Source organism: Bactrocera oleae, chromosome 6, assembly GCF_042242935.1.
Source record: "Bactrocera oleae isolate idBacOlea1 chromosome 6, idBacOlea1, whole genome shotgun sequence".
Lineage (NCBI taxonomy): Eukaryota > Metazoa > Arthropoda > Insecta > Diptera > Tephritidae > Bactrocera > Bactrocera oleae.
Genome location: NC_091540.1, coordinates 72906308 through 72923492, shown reverse-complemented (window position 1 = coordinate 72923492; position 17185 = coordinate 72906308). Strand labels below are relative to the sequence as shown.

At 38.2% G+C, this 17185-nt stretch overlaps 1 protein-coding gene across 2 annotated transcripts in view; it reads left to right on the top strand.

The window, feature by feature from the left end:
- Positions 1-17185, top strand: part of dpr10 (defective proboscis extension response 10) — a 134385-nt gene that overhangs the window by 79402 nt on the left and 37798 nt on the right. The window lies entirely within an intron of this gene.

Sequence of the window (17185 nt, the reverse complement as noted above, 5' to 3'; positions counted from 1 at the left end):
TTGAGGTTTCCTTTTGGCGGCAAGTACGAGTTTCGTTGATTTTATCCTTCCGAATATGTACAGTTACAAATACGATTTGCACATATGATTGTTAATTGATATGTGAAATGCCCTCTGTGAACTGGGTTATTTAATTGGCATTCATTTCATGAAGCAATATCTTGACTTAAATTCACAAGCTTTAAATAGAATCGGCCATTTACCGCAAAAGAGCCACAAAAGTTACATTTTTGTTTCGAAATAATTTTATATATTTTTCGCAAGAGCTTCAGCTAAAGTGTATGTATGTATGTATGTATATGAAAAGTTGCAATGCATTTCTTCCTACAGCTCAAATAACAGAAGTCAGTGACTAACATGCTTTCTACTTCCTATGAAATACCTTAGCCTTATTTAAATGTAAATATGTATGCAAGTCTTAAATTTAGCAGTCGACGTCATTGAGATGCTTTAAAAAATTCTATGTAACCATTCAGCGTTCCAAACGCCCGTGGCTCCAGCACCAACTCAGCATTTTCAGTCGAGTAGTGGAACACTGTAATGGTATGGAATCAATAAAGTTGTGGTTAAATTTCGATTCAATTGTATGGAATCGAGTTCTAGAAGGTGTTAACACAAAAGCATATATTTAATGTGTGTATTGTTGAAACAACCGACATAAGTATCCGTTTGTGCATTCCCTATATTAATAAACTAAAAAGAAATATTGGACATGTTATTTGATTTAAAACTGAAGTGCTATATTATGCGTAAACAAAAATTAATGGCCGCTTATTTGTAAATATATATCACTTTTTAATGACGCCTTTTTCATTGCGTGACTTATATGATTTTCAAAATACCAAAATCGAAATTGTTGAAGTGCTGAAACGAATTTATTTAGAAAATTAAATTGAGTAAAACATTGCTTAAAAATCGCTGTAAACTGAACTTCGTAATAAAAGTTCAGAATCTCTTAAACATTTTAATCATCGTTACTTCTTACGTCGATTACCGCCGTGAACTTTGTCGGTCTACAACCTAAGACGTTTTCGATTTAACATATGAACAAGTTGAAAGCTGAACCGAGATTACTACAAATTAATGGGATTAAAACTACTTTCGTCAGCGAAAGTGAAGTGGAATTCAATAACAGCCTAATTTAAGTTCGAGATAACTGTTTTCAATCACTTACAAGTATTAACCCCATTACCATTACCCATGTGTCATCATATTATGGCACCATTCTCCCAGCTAACGGATTTAAATCAAGGCTTAAGCACAAAATTGACACCGGGAATGCGAAATTTTGCTTAAAGAATATGAAATTCGCATACTTCGTAAGAAAATAAGTTTCATGATAAGTGGAAAGTTAATTAAAATTCGCAAATGTAAACAATTATACGTGCATTTGAACGAAAACTGCAAAATGCGAAAATAACAACAAACAGCGAAGAAATTTTGGCTAAGCGCCTTTCGCCTCTAAATGTCGCTTACCAACGGGGAGGAGCAAGTCGAGATGTAGTGAATTGTGTATGTAGTTGCGAGACAAGCCAAATGACAAGAGTCAACAAGGTTGCTCTTATTTCGTGGTAATTGAATGTGAAGCAGCGCACGCGTGCGTGTGGTCGTGCGCTCGCATTTAAAGCGTTTGCACGTTTGACAAATCTAATTGCCGACATGTTTATGTGTTGATCCCTTCTTTAGGTCTGTAAATGGGAACGTGCGGCATGCTACAAACACATGCAACATTGTTGCTCTGATAAAATATATGAGCAGTAATTTTAAAATACCGCATTTCTGCATATCCTCGCATCTGCTATGCATGCACTCTGAAGTTAAGGCAACTAGTTATATAACACTTTGAAACTAGTGTACGCCTCAGGCCCAACTGGTCAGCCGACTGTCTGTTTCTCTCACAAAGAACTCCAATTTGTGCGGTCAAATATCTCACAAGATCCAAATGGTCTGATTTTGTGCTGAATCCTGACCGGTGCATAAAAAACTGGGAAAAGAAAACAATTCACAGGAAAATCGTTCAATAATCGAGGAATTTGGTGTGTTTCTGTCTGGTTAGATTTCCGGCATTTCTAGTTGTACCGCGCTGTAGGGTAGTTGAGTGTTTTGGTGGACATTTAGTTTCGTGTGGGTTTATTACACAAATAAACGTTAACGCACATGCAACTTTATTTACACATTTTGCCACAAAATGATGCCACGAGCATTGTAGCGGAACCACAAACACCCATACATACACAGCGCAAGTTAAAATAATCATAAAATAAAGTCCAATTAAAATCCAACAATCAGTTAAGCAAATTGTTTTTATGTGTAATGGAAATTGCGTTTTCCGTCATTGGCCTGAATTTGACTGCGGACGCCGATAGCATTGACGTCCTCGGGGTTCCTCTTTTTCACTTTTATTCATAAATACATATCCATACATAAGTGTATATTGTGTGTGTGCATGTGCGCTTGATTTGTGCGAATGAGTTACGTTTGTCACAACGATGACTCAATTGAGTACACACTAGTGGGCAGTAAGTAAATATTTGGTAAGTGTACTCTCGCCCGAGTTAGTGCATGTCATGCGGTCTTCCGCGGCACAAACAACAAGCGGCGGTTTGGGAGAAAACAAGACATTTTTTAAACACACAAATTTAGTTTTAAAGCAAGGACAATTTCTGGTACCGTTTCTAACTGCTTGATTACTCAGATATCACTGAAGTCATAAATTAACAAAAATAATCAAGCTCATGATGTGTCGATGAGTTCGGTAAGGGAGAGTCTTATACTTTCAGGCACCTTCCACAACGGTAAAAGCTTGAGCCGCCAATTTTGCCTTTAAAGTTAAGATGGATTAGCGCAGATTAGGACACTCTTAAAGCACTCATCTAACAACTTGAATTTATTTTCGGTGAAGAAGTATTTTTCTATGGGTAGTTGGATTTGCTTCGAGCTTCTCCTGACGATTTTTTATCATTCTGAAAAGATACTTTATCGAAAGGCCATTTCTCAAATTCTGCAAGTTTCTTTACTACTGCATTGAATTTTAATCATCTTTTTCAGCTTCAGTTTTTATCTAAGGTAAGAGCTTTCACTTTTTGCTTTCGAAACAAACTCACACACGTACAGTGAAAGGGTTGTGCAGAACAAAACAACAGCAAACTGACAGCCTTGAGGAAAGAAACGGTCTACCAGATAAACATACATTCGTACACATATGCACACACATGGGAAGTAGAAAAAATTAAAGTGAAAATCGAGGAAAGTAAACAGTAAAAGAGAATTTTAGTCCAAAGTTGGGTGACAGTTGCAAGAAAACATGCCACACCACGCACACATGCACACACTGACACACACAGACGGGCGCAAAAGTCGGAACCGCAGCGTCAAAGTGGCAAAGGCTGCATAGTCAATGAAGACACCGTCGTGCTGGGCGGTTTGCTTCGATAAGTTGAGGAAAAACGACTGCAAAAATACTACAAGCACATACATCTTAAGCATAAATTGTCACGTTGACTGTGTGTGTGTGTTAGTTTAAGTTGGAAAGTTTTCCAAAGGCTGCAAAACGATTAAATCGTCGAAGCACTAAAGCGGCTAGGCGGCAGTCTAAGCAGTAGCCGAAGCAGCAGGAAATGGAAAAGAAGAAACGAGTATTATTCTAGAACATATATTCCATTCACTGGCATACAAAATGGAATACTTTTTGAGTTATACTCATTGCTTTAGCAGCACATGCTCGGAGCTTATGCGGGAGGCGCACAATTCGTTACTTATATACAAGTATTTTCACAATAACCTCTAAAGCATTTATTCGTTACCCCATTTCTGCCAAAAGTGAACGCTAAAAGTGGTCATTTGCACTCTATGTACTGACCACCGAATGAGTGAGAAAATATTTACTCTGTCCCAGAGTTCTTGACTTGAGGGACAAAGCTTGATTGAGATCTCATCTCTATTATAGAACTTGGGCTTCAAAATAGACATAATTGCTCTGAATGTCCCGATATTAGATGAAAGAAATTTCACCCAGGGAAGAGTAGTAAGAGATGACGCAGATGTGTACACTTTAAAAAGGAGAAGAACATTATTAAAAATAAATATTCTTTGAATGGAAACACAAATATTGCATGCACTTAAAACCACACAAAAGGCCATGGAACGCATTTGCAGCTTTTAGAAAACTTTCCTTTGCAGTACTATTTAACGGCATTTATTTGCGTTCGCTAGAACCCCAATGGGAAATATTTTATCGGTTTTAAATACTCTGCCTCTATTCACCACGTAATCACATCATTATAGGAGATCCTCACAAATAAAGCTAAATATGGTGTTAGGTTCAGCTCCTCTGAGCAAGTTTACTGTTAATTTTAAAATATTAATTTTTGAATTTCTGAATTGAAACCTATCTCTTGGGTTTAGCATATCTCTACTGGGCTCTTCTATTCCGTCCTTGAATAGAGTAACTACGGAGTTGGTTGTGTTACACGGCAACAATTTCTTCTTTGTTGCACAAATGTATTGCATATCCAATTTGCAAAAATACACGCACATTTAATACCTTTGTAAAAATGCAAAAGAGTGAAGAAAAATGTGAACTTGAGAAAATGAAAATAACTATTCTACCACAAGGGAAAGCGACGATTAATTCCATAACTCAAAAGTATAAAATTTTATGCAAAAAAGGAAGATTTCAAACAGTTTAAAAAAACGAGAAATATGTTCGATTTGTTTGAATCTGTATTTCAGATACCTTCCGTTCACTTGAGGTCGTGCAGTTTTGAAGAATTCAAGTTAATTTCACCTCGCATCGTTTTAGCACAACCCTTTCGCGAAATCACTGCTCTCGCATAAAAAGTAGTAAAGCGTGAAAATTTTCTCTTCTTGCGCTTCGCATAATTTGTGATATGTATGAGAATGAGGTAGAAAGTAAGTGATAAATTGAAGAGGTATGGAACAGGTAGAAACACGCCACAGGCAATTCGAAGGTAAAAAATTGAATTCACTTTTTCTTCGGTTTCTTGGGTCGCCATCAAATATAATAATCCGTTTAATATGTATTCTCAGAGGAGAATTTTCAGTTTACCCTTTTTTTTTCGCCTTTTGTCTCACTTCTGCCCTTCGCACGGTATGTCTGCCGCACCACTTCGTCCCCGCAATCGGTTTGTGTTTGGTGAGGTTTGATCTGCACAGCGGCTTACAAGTGACCTCTTTGGGCAGAGGCAAAGGAAATGCAAAAGTGCTGTGAAAAAATCTCGGAGTGTTCCCACGCGACATCCGTAGGTTCGTTCGTTGGTGCTTACCAATCTGTGCAAACCTTGTCTTTTACCCGTTGTTGTTGTTCGACCTTTTGTGTGCCGTAATTTGTCGTTACTTTCGCTTTTGTATACTCTGCATGATATCCATTGAGACCACTCTGCACACACACGCACGTTTATAACGTTGAAAGCGCCCACTTGCTTGCCAATTTGCACGTGATTCGCTCCAATTGCATTAGTATTGGCCTGTTTTACCAGCACATAATACCTTGAAATCCACTAAAGGCCGCCATGTACAGTTCAATAAGCAAACCGATGCCGACCTTCAGTCAATGTTGAGAAAATTTCTTGCTTGTTTGCTAAAAATTGTATTAACAGCGAATTTTGCTCCTTTGCTCCGGCGACTTTCCTTTCTCAGTCTTTTGCTCTTCGTCTTCACTCAATGGTTCGTTACTTGTAGGGTTTACTGATGGATCAACGCTTAATGGAAAGTTTCCTATTTACCTAGGGGAGTTAAAACGACTCCAACCTTAAGCAATCATGCACACTTATTAAGCAAATGTAACTGGGCGTGAGGCCACAGATACGTATGAACCGCTCATTTGTTGAGCTAGAATTTACACTACTAGAAAGAAAGCTTACCGAGTAGATCCTGTGATTTGTTTCATTCAAAGCAATTCCGCAATGTAGGAAATATTAGATATTCAGCAAACTTCTGCTAGTTATTTTCACCTAACTTCAAAAACTGCTAATTTAATTTACGTAATTAAATAATTTATATTCAATTTTTAAAGAACGCGGAAAAGGTTTTCAAGAATTATACAAGTTTTTTTATTATCCTTAGCTATAAATATTTTTGAGGACAGAAATTAGTTTTAGAAAATTCCTTCATAAGTTATGAGCCTCGGCGAAGTTACCGTTTGTAAAACTTTCGTACTGTGTGGAGCTCTCAGCCTAAGATGGGATAACATAAATACTTTTTTTCCACCAACATCCAAGGAAAGACAACTGAAAACGATATGCAAATACTGAAGCATTAGATAAATAGTAATAGAACCAAAAGAGCAACAACAGTCGACAATATTTAGTGACCTTTCAGGCGCAATCTCCATTCATATGCAAATCTCAGAGACAAAAAAAAGAGAATTGAAGAATAACGTCCAAAGTAAGAAGCATAAAATAAGGAAAGAATTACGTGGAAAGCGCAGAACACAGCTCTGAAAAAATAGAGAGACTAGTGAAATAAGCAGGGAATGAAGAGGCAACTAGTCTCAACCTATTGCAACCGTTATGAATAAGAATAAAATTGAAAACCCTCAAAGCAACGCCTGCAAGCCTGTGTGCGTATGAGCGTGTGAGCTTTATGAGAGCTCACCAGTAAGCGGGGCAATATTGTTTAGAATTGCAAAATGGAAATGCATGCACACACTCTGCTGAGCGCAAATGCATGAACGTGAGTAGGAAAATAAACAGCATCGCATTGAAATAAATACACACGGTCGTATGTGTGTTTGTTTGCATGTGTGCACTCGTTGATAAACTTTCATAGTTGAATATCACGGGCAACGCACGCTCAATTGACTTTGAGAACAGTGGGAACGAACTCAACTGAACAAAAGGTCAGTCAAAAAACTGTTTTCACTACTGAATAATGCAAATGATCATCAAACGAAACCGCAATCATAAATATCTCTGTTCGCGCACGTGTATGTGTTTCGAGCTTTTTGGCGTTTATAAACGCACGCGCCTTCTTTACTTTAAACATTTAGCTAAATGATTAAGATTTACTAAAAGATTCATAGCGTTATGTTACTTATATGAATATATAATATAATATAAAAAATTGTTAGTTCCTTCATTTGCTCTATTATCGAGGAATTCTCGGAGGGTTTTCACTTACTAATATAGGTGATGTCTATTATTGTGTTCCTTTGATATAACGCCGTGGTCATACTTTTTCTTCCAATACGTAGAAAGGTTAAGTTTGTTGCATTCAAAGAACAGTAATAATTCAATTATTAATAACGGATATTATTTAGCCTGTACTTGTCTTAGAGCCAGCTCTCGACGATGACTCCCAGTGACATATTTTATTTAGAATCAAATTCATGACATGCTGATGTTGATGTGTGCAAATGAAAATTAGTTTAAGTAAATTTCACTAGCCGCAGTTTGTTGTGGTAATGGCATACGCTGCGTATGAGTGACCTGTAATACAAAAGACTTTCATTGCTAACTTTTGTATGGAATGCTGTGATGAATTTTGAAATGTAAATATTTATTTACATAAAGTCAGACAATCTATGTCGTTCCACTTCTCTTGCGATGCATCGGCACAAGCTGAATGGGATTCGATGAAGGAGCTGAGATACGAAGAAAGTACTTAATAGCTGTGTTTACAAGCGCAGATTCTCATTTAGATTGGTTAGAAGGCTCAGTATACGCTATACTGTGCCAATAACTCTAGGCCAAGTGGAATACTTACACACACGTTCTTTTGCGCAAATTAAAGCTAAGCAGTCAACGGCATGGCACACGTAACCTCATTCAGCAGAATGTTCATCCGAGCAAAAATGTTTTCATTAATTAAAATAATATTTTTTTAAATAACACACGAATCGCTGAAATTAATTTTGATGCTATTTACATTGAAACATTTTTCTCTTCTTTGCAGGTAAGTTATCAAGCCAAAGACTCATAAATATGCAATAACTGCAACAAGTATGTCGGTATACATGTTTAAATGAATTATTTGTGTACGGCAGTTTTTTGAAACATTGAAATATGCAAAAAATTTGAATGAGCAAAAACTTTTTCTGCTAAAGAAATCAATTTATTATAATGTAAATGTTTATTCCGCGTGAACCAGGGAAAAAGCGGTGTCAGCAACGGCTTTCAATTATTTTCATACGCGCCATTGATCAACACTCGCTTTGACATGGCGCCGCATCAGCAAATGTCCACGCGACTGTGCAAAACGCCGCGCATAAAAGACTTCATTATGAGACATATTATATTATACATTTATGTGTATGTGTGTGTGTGTGTTCGTCTGCATATATGGGCGCGCACGCAGGTGTGCATTTACACAACGGTGTCTCATAATCAGGTTGCTTTTTCATCATTAAATATTATTTTTGTTTCATAAAGGCCTCAGCCTTGGCCATTTGGTGCGGCGGCCGCAACACCCACACCAGCATACATGTGTGTGTGTGCACAGCCGTGTGGGCTATTCAGCAAAACCTCTCTTCAGCATTCAATGAAACGCACTCACCCACACACATGCACCGTGCACAGGGACCCAAAAACACATTCAACTTTTTTCAAGGTTGTTTATGGCAGCAGTTAAAGTTTTGAGAAAAGGCAGAACAAAAATATGAAAAAAGAAAATATTTTCATTTCGCTATTGCACTGTGCCCACTCTACTCCACTCATATGTGAAATGCATTGAATCGCAACGGTTTAAAAAAATATGTACGTACCATATTCATAAATTGTGTATTTGCATTTGATTTCTTACGTGCGAGCTCACTATTCTCACTATTTTTGTATTTTCAGTCGATTTTGTTAGTGTTAGTGTAGTAGAATGCTTTGAAATGACCTTTGAAAAAATTAAACTCATTGTTTTTTGTAGCGTTTGGTTTTAATTAATTTGATGCCTATGAGGTCCAATGCTATAAATAAATATGTTTAAAAGTTTATTTTGAACAAATTTCCTGAAATTGATAAAAAGTATCCGTTAACAATAATAAACTCTGGCACATGTCAAATTTCGCTCAACTTTTTCTCTTGGTATTGTAGAATAACCACCTTTTTCAACTCAAGATCTCTAATCTCTACAAAATATTGACTCCTTACTGCATAAAAAGTTCTTACTACATTTCAGCTGCTTGTGTAGATGCACGCTACTGTATTTTTCCTCCAAGCTTGTTGCATGTTGTGGTTGCTGCTTTGCTTATAAAACCATTATCGAACCACAAATTCTCATGGATTGGCTTTGTCCAAATAACAGTAGTTCCCCGAGAAGCTTGTAGAACCTCGTTACAATTATGTATGTATGTACGCAAAGGTAAAAAAAATATACAGACACAACAACATAAATACATTCACCATAACATGCAAGTAGGAGGTAGTACACAAAACTCAAATCAAATTAAATTGTCCTCAGAAAAATACTACGAAAGTAAAAGCAATAAAAATTCCCCAAATGAGGGAAATGGCAACTGGGAAGAGAAAATTATGAAATGAAATGCTTACATAGGCAATAAAAGTGATACTGTTATTGTGCTTATTTAATGTCTATTTTCTTTTGTGGTCTTCACTTCAAGCAATGGGACTGCAATTTGGGGCCAGCTGTTGAAAGGACTTTTGAAAATAAACACGGCGCATATATTTTCATGTGTACATATGTACATTTGTATGAAATCGCTTATTTCACGCTTTTTCTTTATCCCATTCGCCCGACTTCCACCGCAACGTGAATCGTTGCAACCTTGCGGTTTCCACTATTGTCGCATCGTCACTAAGAGGCAAGCAATCACTTGAAGATGGACCGGGAATGCGCAATGCGAAAGACGTACAAGGACAAGACCCAAAATACAAAGGGATTAAAGTAAGAGGGAAGAAATTCCGCACAAAAAATATATCGAATTGTCTTAGTGGCCGGTCAAAGTGATAAAGGTCAGCACTTGAAGCGCAAAACGAAAAAGAACATGCAATTTTTAAGCTCTCAGCGAGGCAGCGTTTGCCTCGTTGAACCAAGAGTGCTGAACAGCACGGTTCAATTCTTTCTCCGTTAACGGAATTTCGTGTGCTTTTGACGAGTGAAGAAATTCAAAGAAGAAAAGATAAAAGTTAAGAATCAAAATTCTTCGCCAATAGCCTTCTTACTAGTCCAACTTCCAGCAATTAATGGATTTTAATTGTCTGCGGATTTCTTTTAGTGTTACTGGCTGGACCTTTTTGTAACGGAACTTGCAATGCGGCGCCGACCTCAATGTTGCTAAGGTTCACACATACATCCTTACTTTAGATATATACGAAGGTAATTCTATTTTAGATGCTAAGCAATGATAAGCGAAGAAAAAAGATTATACAATTTTCAGATTCAAAGTTAACAATGACCGTGCCCGAAATGATCTCATAATAAAGCCACCCATATGAATAGCGCTGACTATACTACAATATCTACGAGACAGCAAAAGGGATACATTAATGCTGTCGGAGTCTTCTCTGAGAGAAAATTAAATAAAATATAAATGTCTACGGATGCTTTCTATCTTTGAAGGGTTAAGCTCTCAATACAAGCAACTAAATGAATAACTCGAAAGAATGTCAGTATCGATTTTCGTTACCACATCCAATCCCTTACGGAAATTTACAGTTCCCATTGACCCTACTGGACGCACGTATTCTTATTTGTGTAAGTTTAAGTCTTTGCTGCTATTTGGCACCACCAGAATTTCGGTGAGATTCCTAGAGTATTTTTCCACATATATTCTCAATGTTTAAAATTTTAAAAAATACTGTGACACATGCAACTGAAACACACACATTTGCTTTTGGGTAAATATCTACATTCCTACTTAACTGTTTGCAAAAATGCGCACACGTGGTCTTGCTGCTGCCCAGTCGGCCGCGCTGAAATCTGAGGAACATACACATTTGGGCGTCACCAGCAGGAATTTAAAGAACGAAAAGCTTTGCGTGTTTCTCACTCCTCTGGTTGCACACACATGCGCGACTTTTGTGTGACTGTGTGTGTGTGGGCCACTTTAATGAAATTTATCACCTAGCCGAGCTTAAATCACCACTGCTCGCCGTGCACGCCTTCGAGTGCTGCCACAATCAGTTCGAGCGATACGACTAGCAACAATGTTAAGCAAGAACAACAGCTAGCATTACGGTAATGTGAACAGAGTGAAAGTGCAATAATGATGCAAGCAGCTGGCTCACCGACAATGTAATTGCTGCGAAAAAAGGCAGAACGAAGCTCAAATCGTACAAGGCAAGTAACGGTAAGTGGAGCCCAAGCGGACGAAGCTTAACGAAGCCTACTCTTGTTCGTCCGGGCGATGGCAGATTTGCTTGGCTGTCCGTTAGCCGTTTGCCGACTCGCCTGCGCCATGCTCGCTTGTGCGTTTGAGCGTTTGAGCATTGTGTGCTTGTTAAGTAAGCAAATTTAAATTCCGGAAAAGGCTTTCAAGCAGAAAATCGAAAAACTTTCGGTGTGAGCGCAGCAATTGCGGGCACACAAGCCCCTGAAACTGCAGCAACAATTGGAAGCCAACTAACCGGACGGCGACTTCGCTGTCGGCAGCAAAAACCACCTAGTGTGGACCTGCCTTTGGCTTTGAGCGGCCACTTGGTACCGAAATGCCCGGTAAGCCAGTGGGCGGCAGCTGTTCTCTCGCGCAGCTACTGCACTTAGTTGACTGGCTCGCTTGAATTTGCCTCTGGCCTCAAAGGCGAGGGGTGGTGGCGAAGCGTTGTGGCGTTTCGACAAGTGCAGTGCCTTGATATGTTGCTAAATGGCAGGCAGTGCCGGTGCTTGCCACTTTTGTTCCAGCGCGCACTATTATTTTTGGCTCACAACTGCGGCTCACCTGGCAATTTTCGAGGCTATAAATTGAAAAATGAATTAGCATGAAGTCAAACGCCGGGCTTTAACCAGGCAATCGTGCTCGCATTCAATTGTCGGCCTTCTTGTGAGTATTTTTGTAACTAATTTTTCGCACTTCGTCTGCAGCAAAGCGAAAATGAAAGTCAAACTGTTCGAAACCTTCCATTTTCTCGTTTATTTCCATTTTTTTTTTTTTTTGCATGCCACTTTAAATTTGTTAAGATTTTCATTTTACATTCAAGCGCAATTTAGTTAGAACCAGTCTTGCGTACAAAAAAGAAGCGGAAACAGCTCAAACTCCGGGCTGAGTGAAATCTTTAAAACGCACCAAAGAGCGTTTATAATTAACGAAATTTATTACGCTGTGCAGGAAACTCATTAAAAGATTATCCTGATGGCCTCTGTCATATTCGAAAAGCTGAAAAAGTTAGTTAGCTAATGGCGTTGCGACGGTCAGCAGCGCTTGCCCTCAGCCACCCACGCATAGCTTCCTTTTCAGCGCATTTTTTTCGTTTTCGGCAGATAATATAACGAAAGTGCATGTTTTAACACTTATATTAATAATAAAATTTAATAGTTGTTAAGTTAAGTGTAACGGGAGTAAATGAAGTAAAAATAGTAAATATATGAGTATGCATCCTCCATAAAAACAGTTGATACTTAATTTGTAATCCCACTGAGCCAGATGTTAAATAGCGTTGATAAAGCTCTCTTGCGAGTTTCGAAATCTAAACTTTAAATGAGGATATGTGCAATAGTAGGCCTTCCTTCTCCCAAGGCTCAGCAAATATAACTGACGTAATGTTCTTAACACTTTTCTAAGGTGACTAATAAGTGTTCTCTTTAACATTGTCTCAATTCTAACTACAACAATCAGTACGGTAGATGTCTTTGAAAACTGAAAAACAGTTCGAAGCCCTGGTGAGATTGTAACACCAATATTTCAGAAACATAAAAGGATTTTGCGATTTATTTCTAGATTTTGGAGTTACGTTTGAAATCTTCGAGTAATATAAGAGCTAAACCTTAACATATACGTCGTGCCATCTAGTTAGTTTTGTGCTGTATGCTTAGAATCCTTAGTCTGGCCTCGAAAAGACATGAGGATATGCAGAGTGGACTTAAGAGCTTGTATTTACTGCTTGATTTCATTTGGTGGCATTAGAGTGATTAACGAGGAGCAATGCAACGGCAAAACTGTAAATCGCCGTTTCAAAGCAAAGCCGTGTAAATTTCGTGTAAAAGCAGGTGCTTAAGGTGCTTAAGTAAAATCAATTAATGTAGCGAGAGTCACAATAAAACTGACCAGTAAGGTATGGTAAGGTATTTCACTCAAAAGAAAACTTGTAAAGTAGGACTTGCAGCCTCTTTTTCTTCCGCCCTACACAAATAAAGTTTGACACTCGCTCAGTGTCACAATCCCGTTACTTACACACATATTTGCCTGCGAAAATAAACACAGGAACACATGCATGTGTGCCGAGGCAGAACGAGTGGGCAGGAGCGTTAAGCAAAAGTTTTTCTAGCGTAAATGTAAATCTCGTTACGTGTCAACATTAGACTGCGAACAAAATAGGGATTTTCTATTTTCTTATTTAATGCCCTGAGTAAATTGCTTTTTCTTCTTTATTTCCTTCTTTCTGGCTATTGTTGTTCCGCACTCCATTCTCAGCCAGCGTGCGCAATTCACACATTTCTTTGTTCCTGTTACTGTTGTTGTTGAAGTGTTCGCGCGCCAATATAAATGGCCAACAACGGCCATTTAGTTACAAGCCAACGTCAGGTGCCAGTTCTCCACACATTTTGCCGCTCCTCACGCAGTAATGGCTGCATAAAGCGCTGCAAACACATACATACATTCACAGGGCCATTCTCGAGTAAGTTTGCGTACGCGAGCATGCATGTGAGGGCTCAAATCTCTGGATGTGGGACAAACGGAAACAGCCACGCAAAAGGTCGGATGAAATTAAGTATCCCGCACATACAACACGCGCACCATTGAGGCAGGCAGTGAAAAATTACCGGAGATTTGGAAAGCGCAGAGGCACTTCTTCTTCACTACCCCAGTCTGGCCACGATAGCGTGATTCGGTTTGGCGCATTTGCTCGCTCCTTCGCTCCAGCAATTGCCGACATTTGTCTTCGTTGCAGCGAGCGAATTTCATTTTAATACTCGTGTGTTTGTTCGCACCAGTGAGTGTGTGGGCGCGTGATGAGATATTGTAATGATATCGTAGTGCAAGTGCAGCCACGGTCCGCGCCACAGGAAGTGTCGCAGTGCATTTAGTCTTTTGCAGCTTCAAATCTAGGCAAACGCAAAGCGCTTAACCCGCCGTCGAGTATAACCTAAAGTACGATGCCGTTAATATCTAATGACACAAACTGGCAGCTGGCAAACAGGAAACTCTGGTAATGTACTCATGACTCTCCTTGGACATCAAGCCCAACCAAGTTGTAAATAATATACCAAAGTCACTGATAAATTTTTACTACACAATTTATATAACAAATAAACAAGTTTAATAAAATTAACTATCTATTTCTGATACGCACGTGGTAATAATGCAGTTAGTCTTTCGAATCCGTTACCAGTTGGTAAACGCATTGATTAACTTGCCGTTGATTTTAATATTCTGCTAAATTAAAGTTATGAGCGCAATTCTCATGACCTTAAAGTATATGGACATTACAGATTCCATCTGAAAGCGAAAGTGTCAGAAAGTGTAACCCCAAAAAGAATGCCTATCGCCCCTGTTAAAGAAGCAGTGTGGTCGATAACTTTAATTACAAACGGTCATTGGTTTTTCCAGCCGGGATACCTAGCTAAGTACTCATACACACACGTACTAGCATCCCTTGCAGTTGAGCGCACCGGTGACAGCTGACAGATGAGATGGACTGACATTATGTAGTTAAATTCAACTAAACGCAGAAATGAACACACCTCAGTCTCCGTCTGTGCTGCCACATGTGAGCTACTACCATGTTTACTTACTTTGTTTCGGTTGTGCTTCGCGCAACGTTCGTCTTTGCTTGCCAATGCTCTGATTGTCAAAGGCAACGAGGTTGCGCGGCATGTTGGAAGAGCTGGCGCTGGCAAAGACAAGATAGAGACACGAGCAAGGACATTCAAACAGATGTTTTTAGAAAGTTCGCTTTGTCTGCTTTGTGTGCATGTATGTGGTGTGCTTGTACGTATAATATGTATTGAAGCATGTGTGGGTGTGAGTGTTTCAAGTGACGGTGAAAGTGGCAGCCGCTTAACGCTTCAGCACCACACGAAAATTAATATTCGTGCCTGAGCGGTGCTTTTTTATTATTTTAACGTCAATTCGAAGCGACATCCGCTACCGGCCTCGTAGTCGCTTAGCCGTCGCGTGCACAATTGTGAAAATGTGCTGTTAAGCAAATTATTTCTGTCTTTTTCCACTTGTTTTGCTTTTAGTATATTAAGGTTATTTAAGTTGTTCTTGCTTTTTTACTGTCCCAGGCTTTTATATTATTATATAATAAGTAAAAGCGAAAAAGTTTTTCTCTGGTTTTCGTTTTAATTTTGGGTTTACTCTCGTTTAATTTTAATTATTTTTTTTCGTGTAGAAGTGCTCGTTGTTGCCTGTTGTGGTCGACTAATTAAATTTCTTTATTAGACGCTCCTTTCACCTGACCGTGCGACGGTTGTTTGTTTGCCTGCGCGGCGCTACTTGACTGTCACCTTATCGCGTCGAACGCACCTTGCGGAGTTAATCAGCTTAAATCAAATATCCTCTTTAATTTGCATTGTATTAGTAGTGGCTGTTGTAATCTGCCAATTATACAATATAAACACAATTACGCGGCTTTCGCAAATGCATGTGACCCTACACAAGCAGTATGCTATATACAAGTTTCATTACTGTTGTACTTGTATTATGTACAGCGCGTATGCCTTTCTCCTTTGAAGCTTACTTTATAGCCCAAGGGTTCCCCTACTGCGCCATTGAAAGCATATGTGTCGCGTTAGTTTATTTATGCCAGAAGATGCATACATTTACAGGGTGTTCCATACGACAAAACATACGAATTCCAATGGTTTATAATCAATTGCGGTAAGTCATAAACAACTGTCACAATTTGTTATGTAGATGTTTTTATGTTTTTGGACGTTGAAAGCCAAGAATAACCATGTAGTTTATACTGTTCAACCCTTTTACAAGACAAGGGTCCAGATTAGACTATGTGTATAAACTACACGGTGCATCATTATTCATTTTTTACTCTTATTTGATTGTATTTGTGAACACAACTAAACCACTTCCCAATCAGTCAACCTAATGTTTTCTATCCATACCAACAACTTGTATCTTTTACATATTCAGATACTACAATATGAGAAGACAGCTTTGATATATTCACACTAGTTGAAAATATATACACAACGGCTTACTTCAATATATTATATAATCTCAGAAACAATTTAATATGGGTTTTACTCAGGTTAATTTATCTGCACAAGCTTTCTTCAGAAATAAGTAGGGGAGTAAAGAACTTCTACTTTGAGTACCTTCCTACCTCGTCAAAGGTTCACTTTTTTATTACTTTTTGCATCGTTGCGAGATCAGAAAAGATTCGCAATTTTGGGAATAAAAATAAAACAATATTTATGATTTAAAATTATCATAAATTGAACGCCTAATACATATATTGAATAGCAATTTAAACCCTTTTTGTGATTTTATGACACATTGAAAAAGTTTTCAATAATAAAAGTAGTGAATTAAACTTCTTGACTGTTAGTTAATAAAGGTTTTTTATCATTTTCAATTCATACCCCGAAGCTGCAGATTACAAAACAATTTATCAAACATATTTTAATCTTGCATTTCCTTCCAATTCTTCTTTATTTTACATTGTTTTACATTTATTATTAATGATCTTTCATGTGGGTTACAAATGTCTCTATTCACATATTCTTTTTCAGTCTTTCTGCTTGCTAAACGTCAGACGTGTCCGATCCAGTCAACTGTCAAGTCGGTGTGGTTGATTTCCCCTTTTAATTTCCAGTGACAGGAGAGTTGCACATCTCTTTATCTCTGCTCTTCCACCTCATGTGGTAAATTAAAGCAGCTTTTCGTTTGTCGTAGTTGGCTGCCTATATCTATGACAATTCACTGAAGATAAAATAACCACTGATCCAAAACAGTTGTTACTATGAAAAAACGGATGCATTAAGCCAAAACCAAGTCAAAATTACAAAAAGTTTAAAAATATCTCTCTCTCAGTAGTTAACTCTTTACTAGGGTTGATTGTATGCATATTTCTCTATATTTTTGAGGATACTAACACCC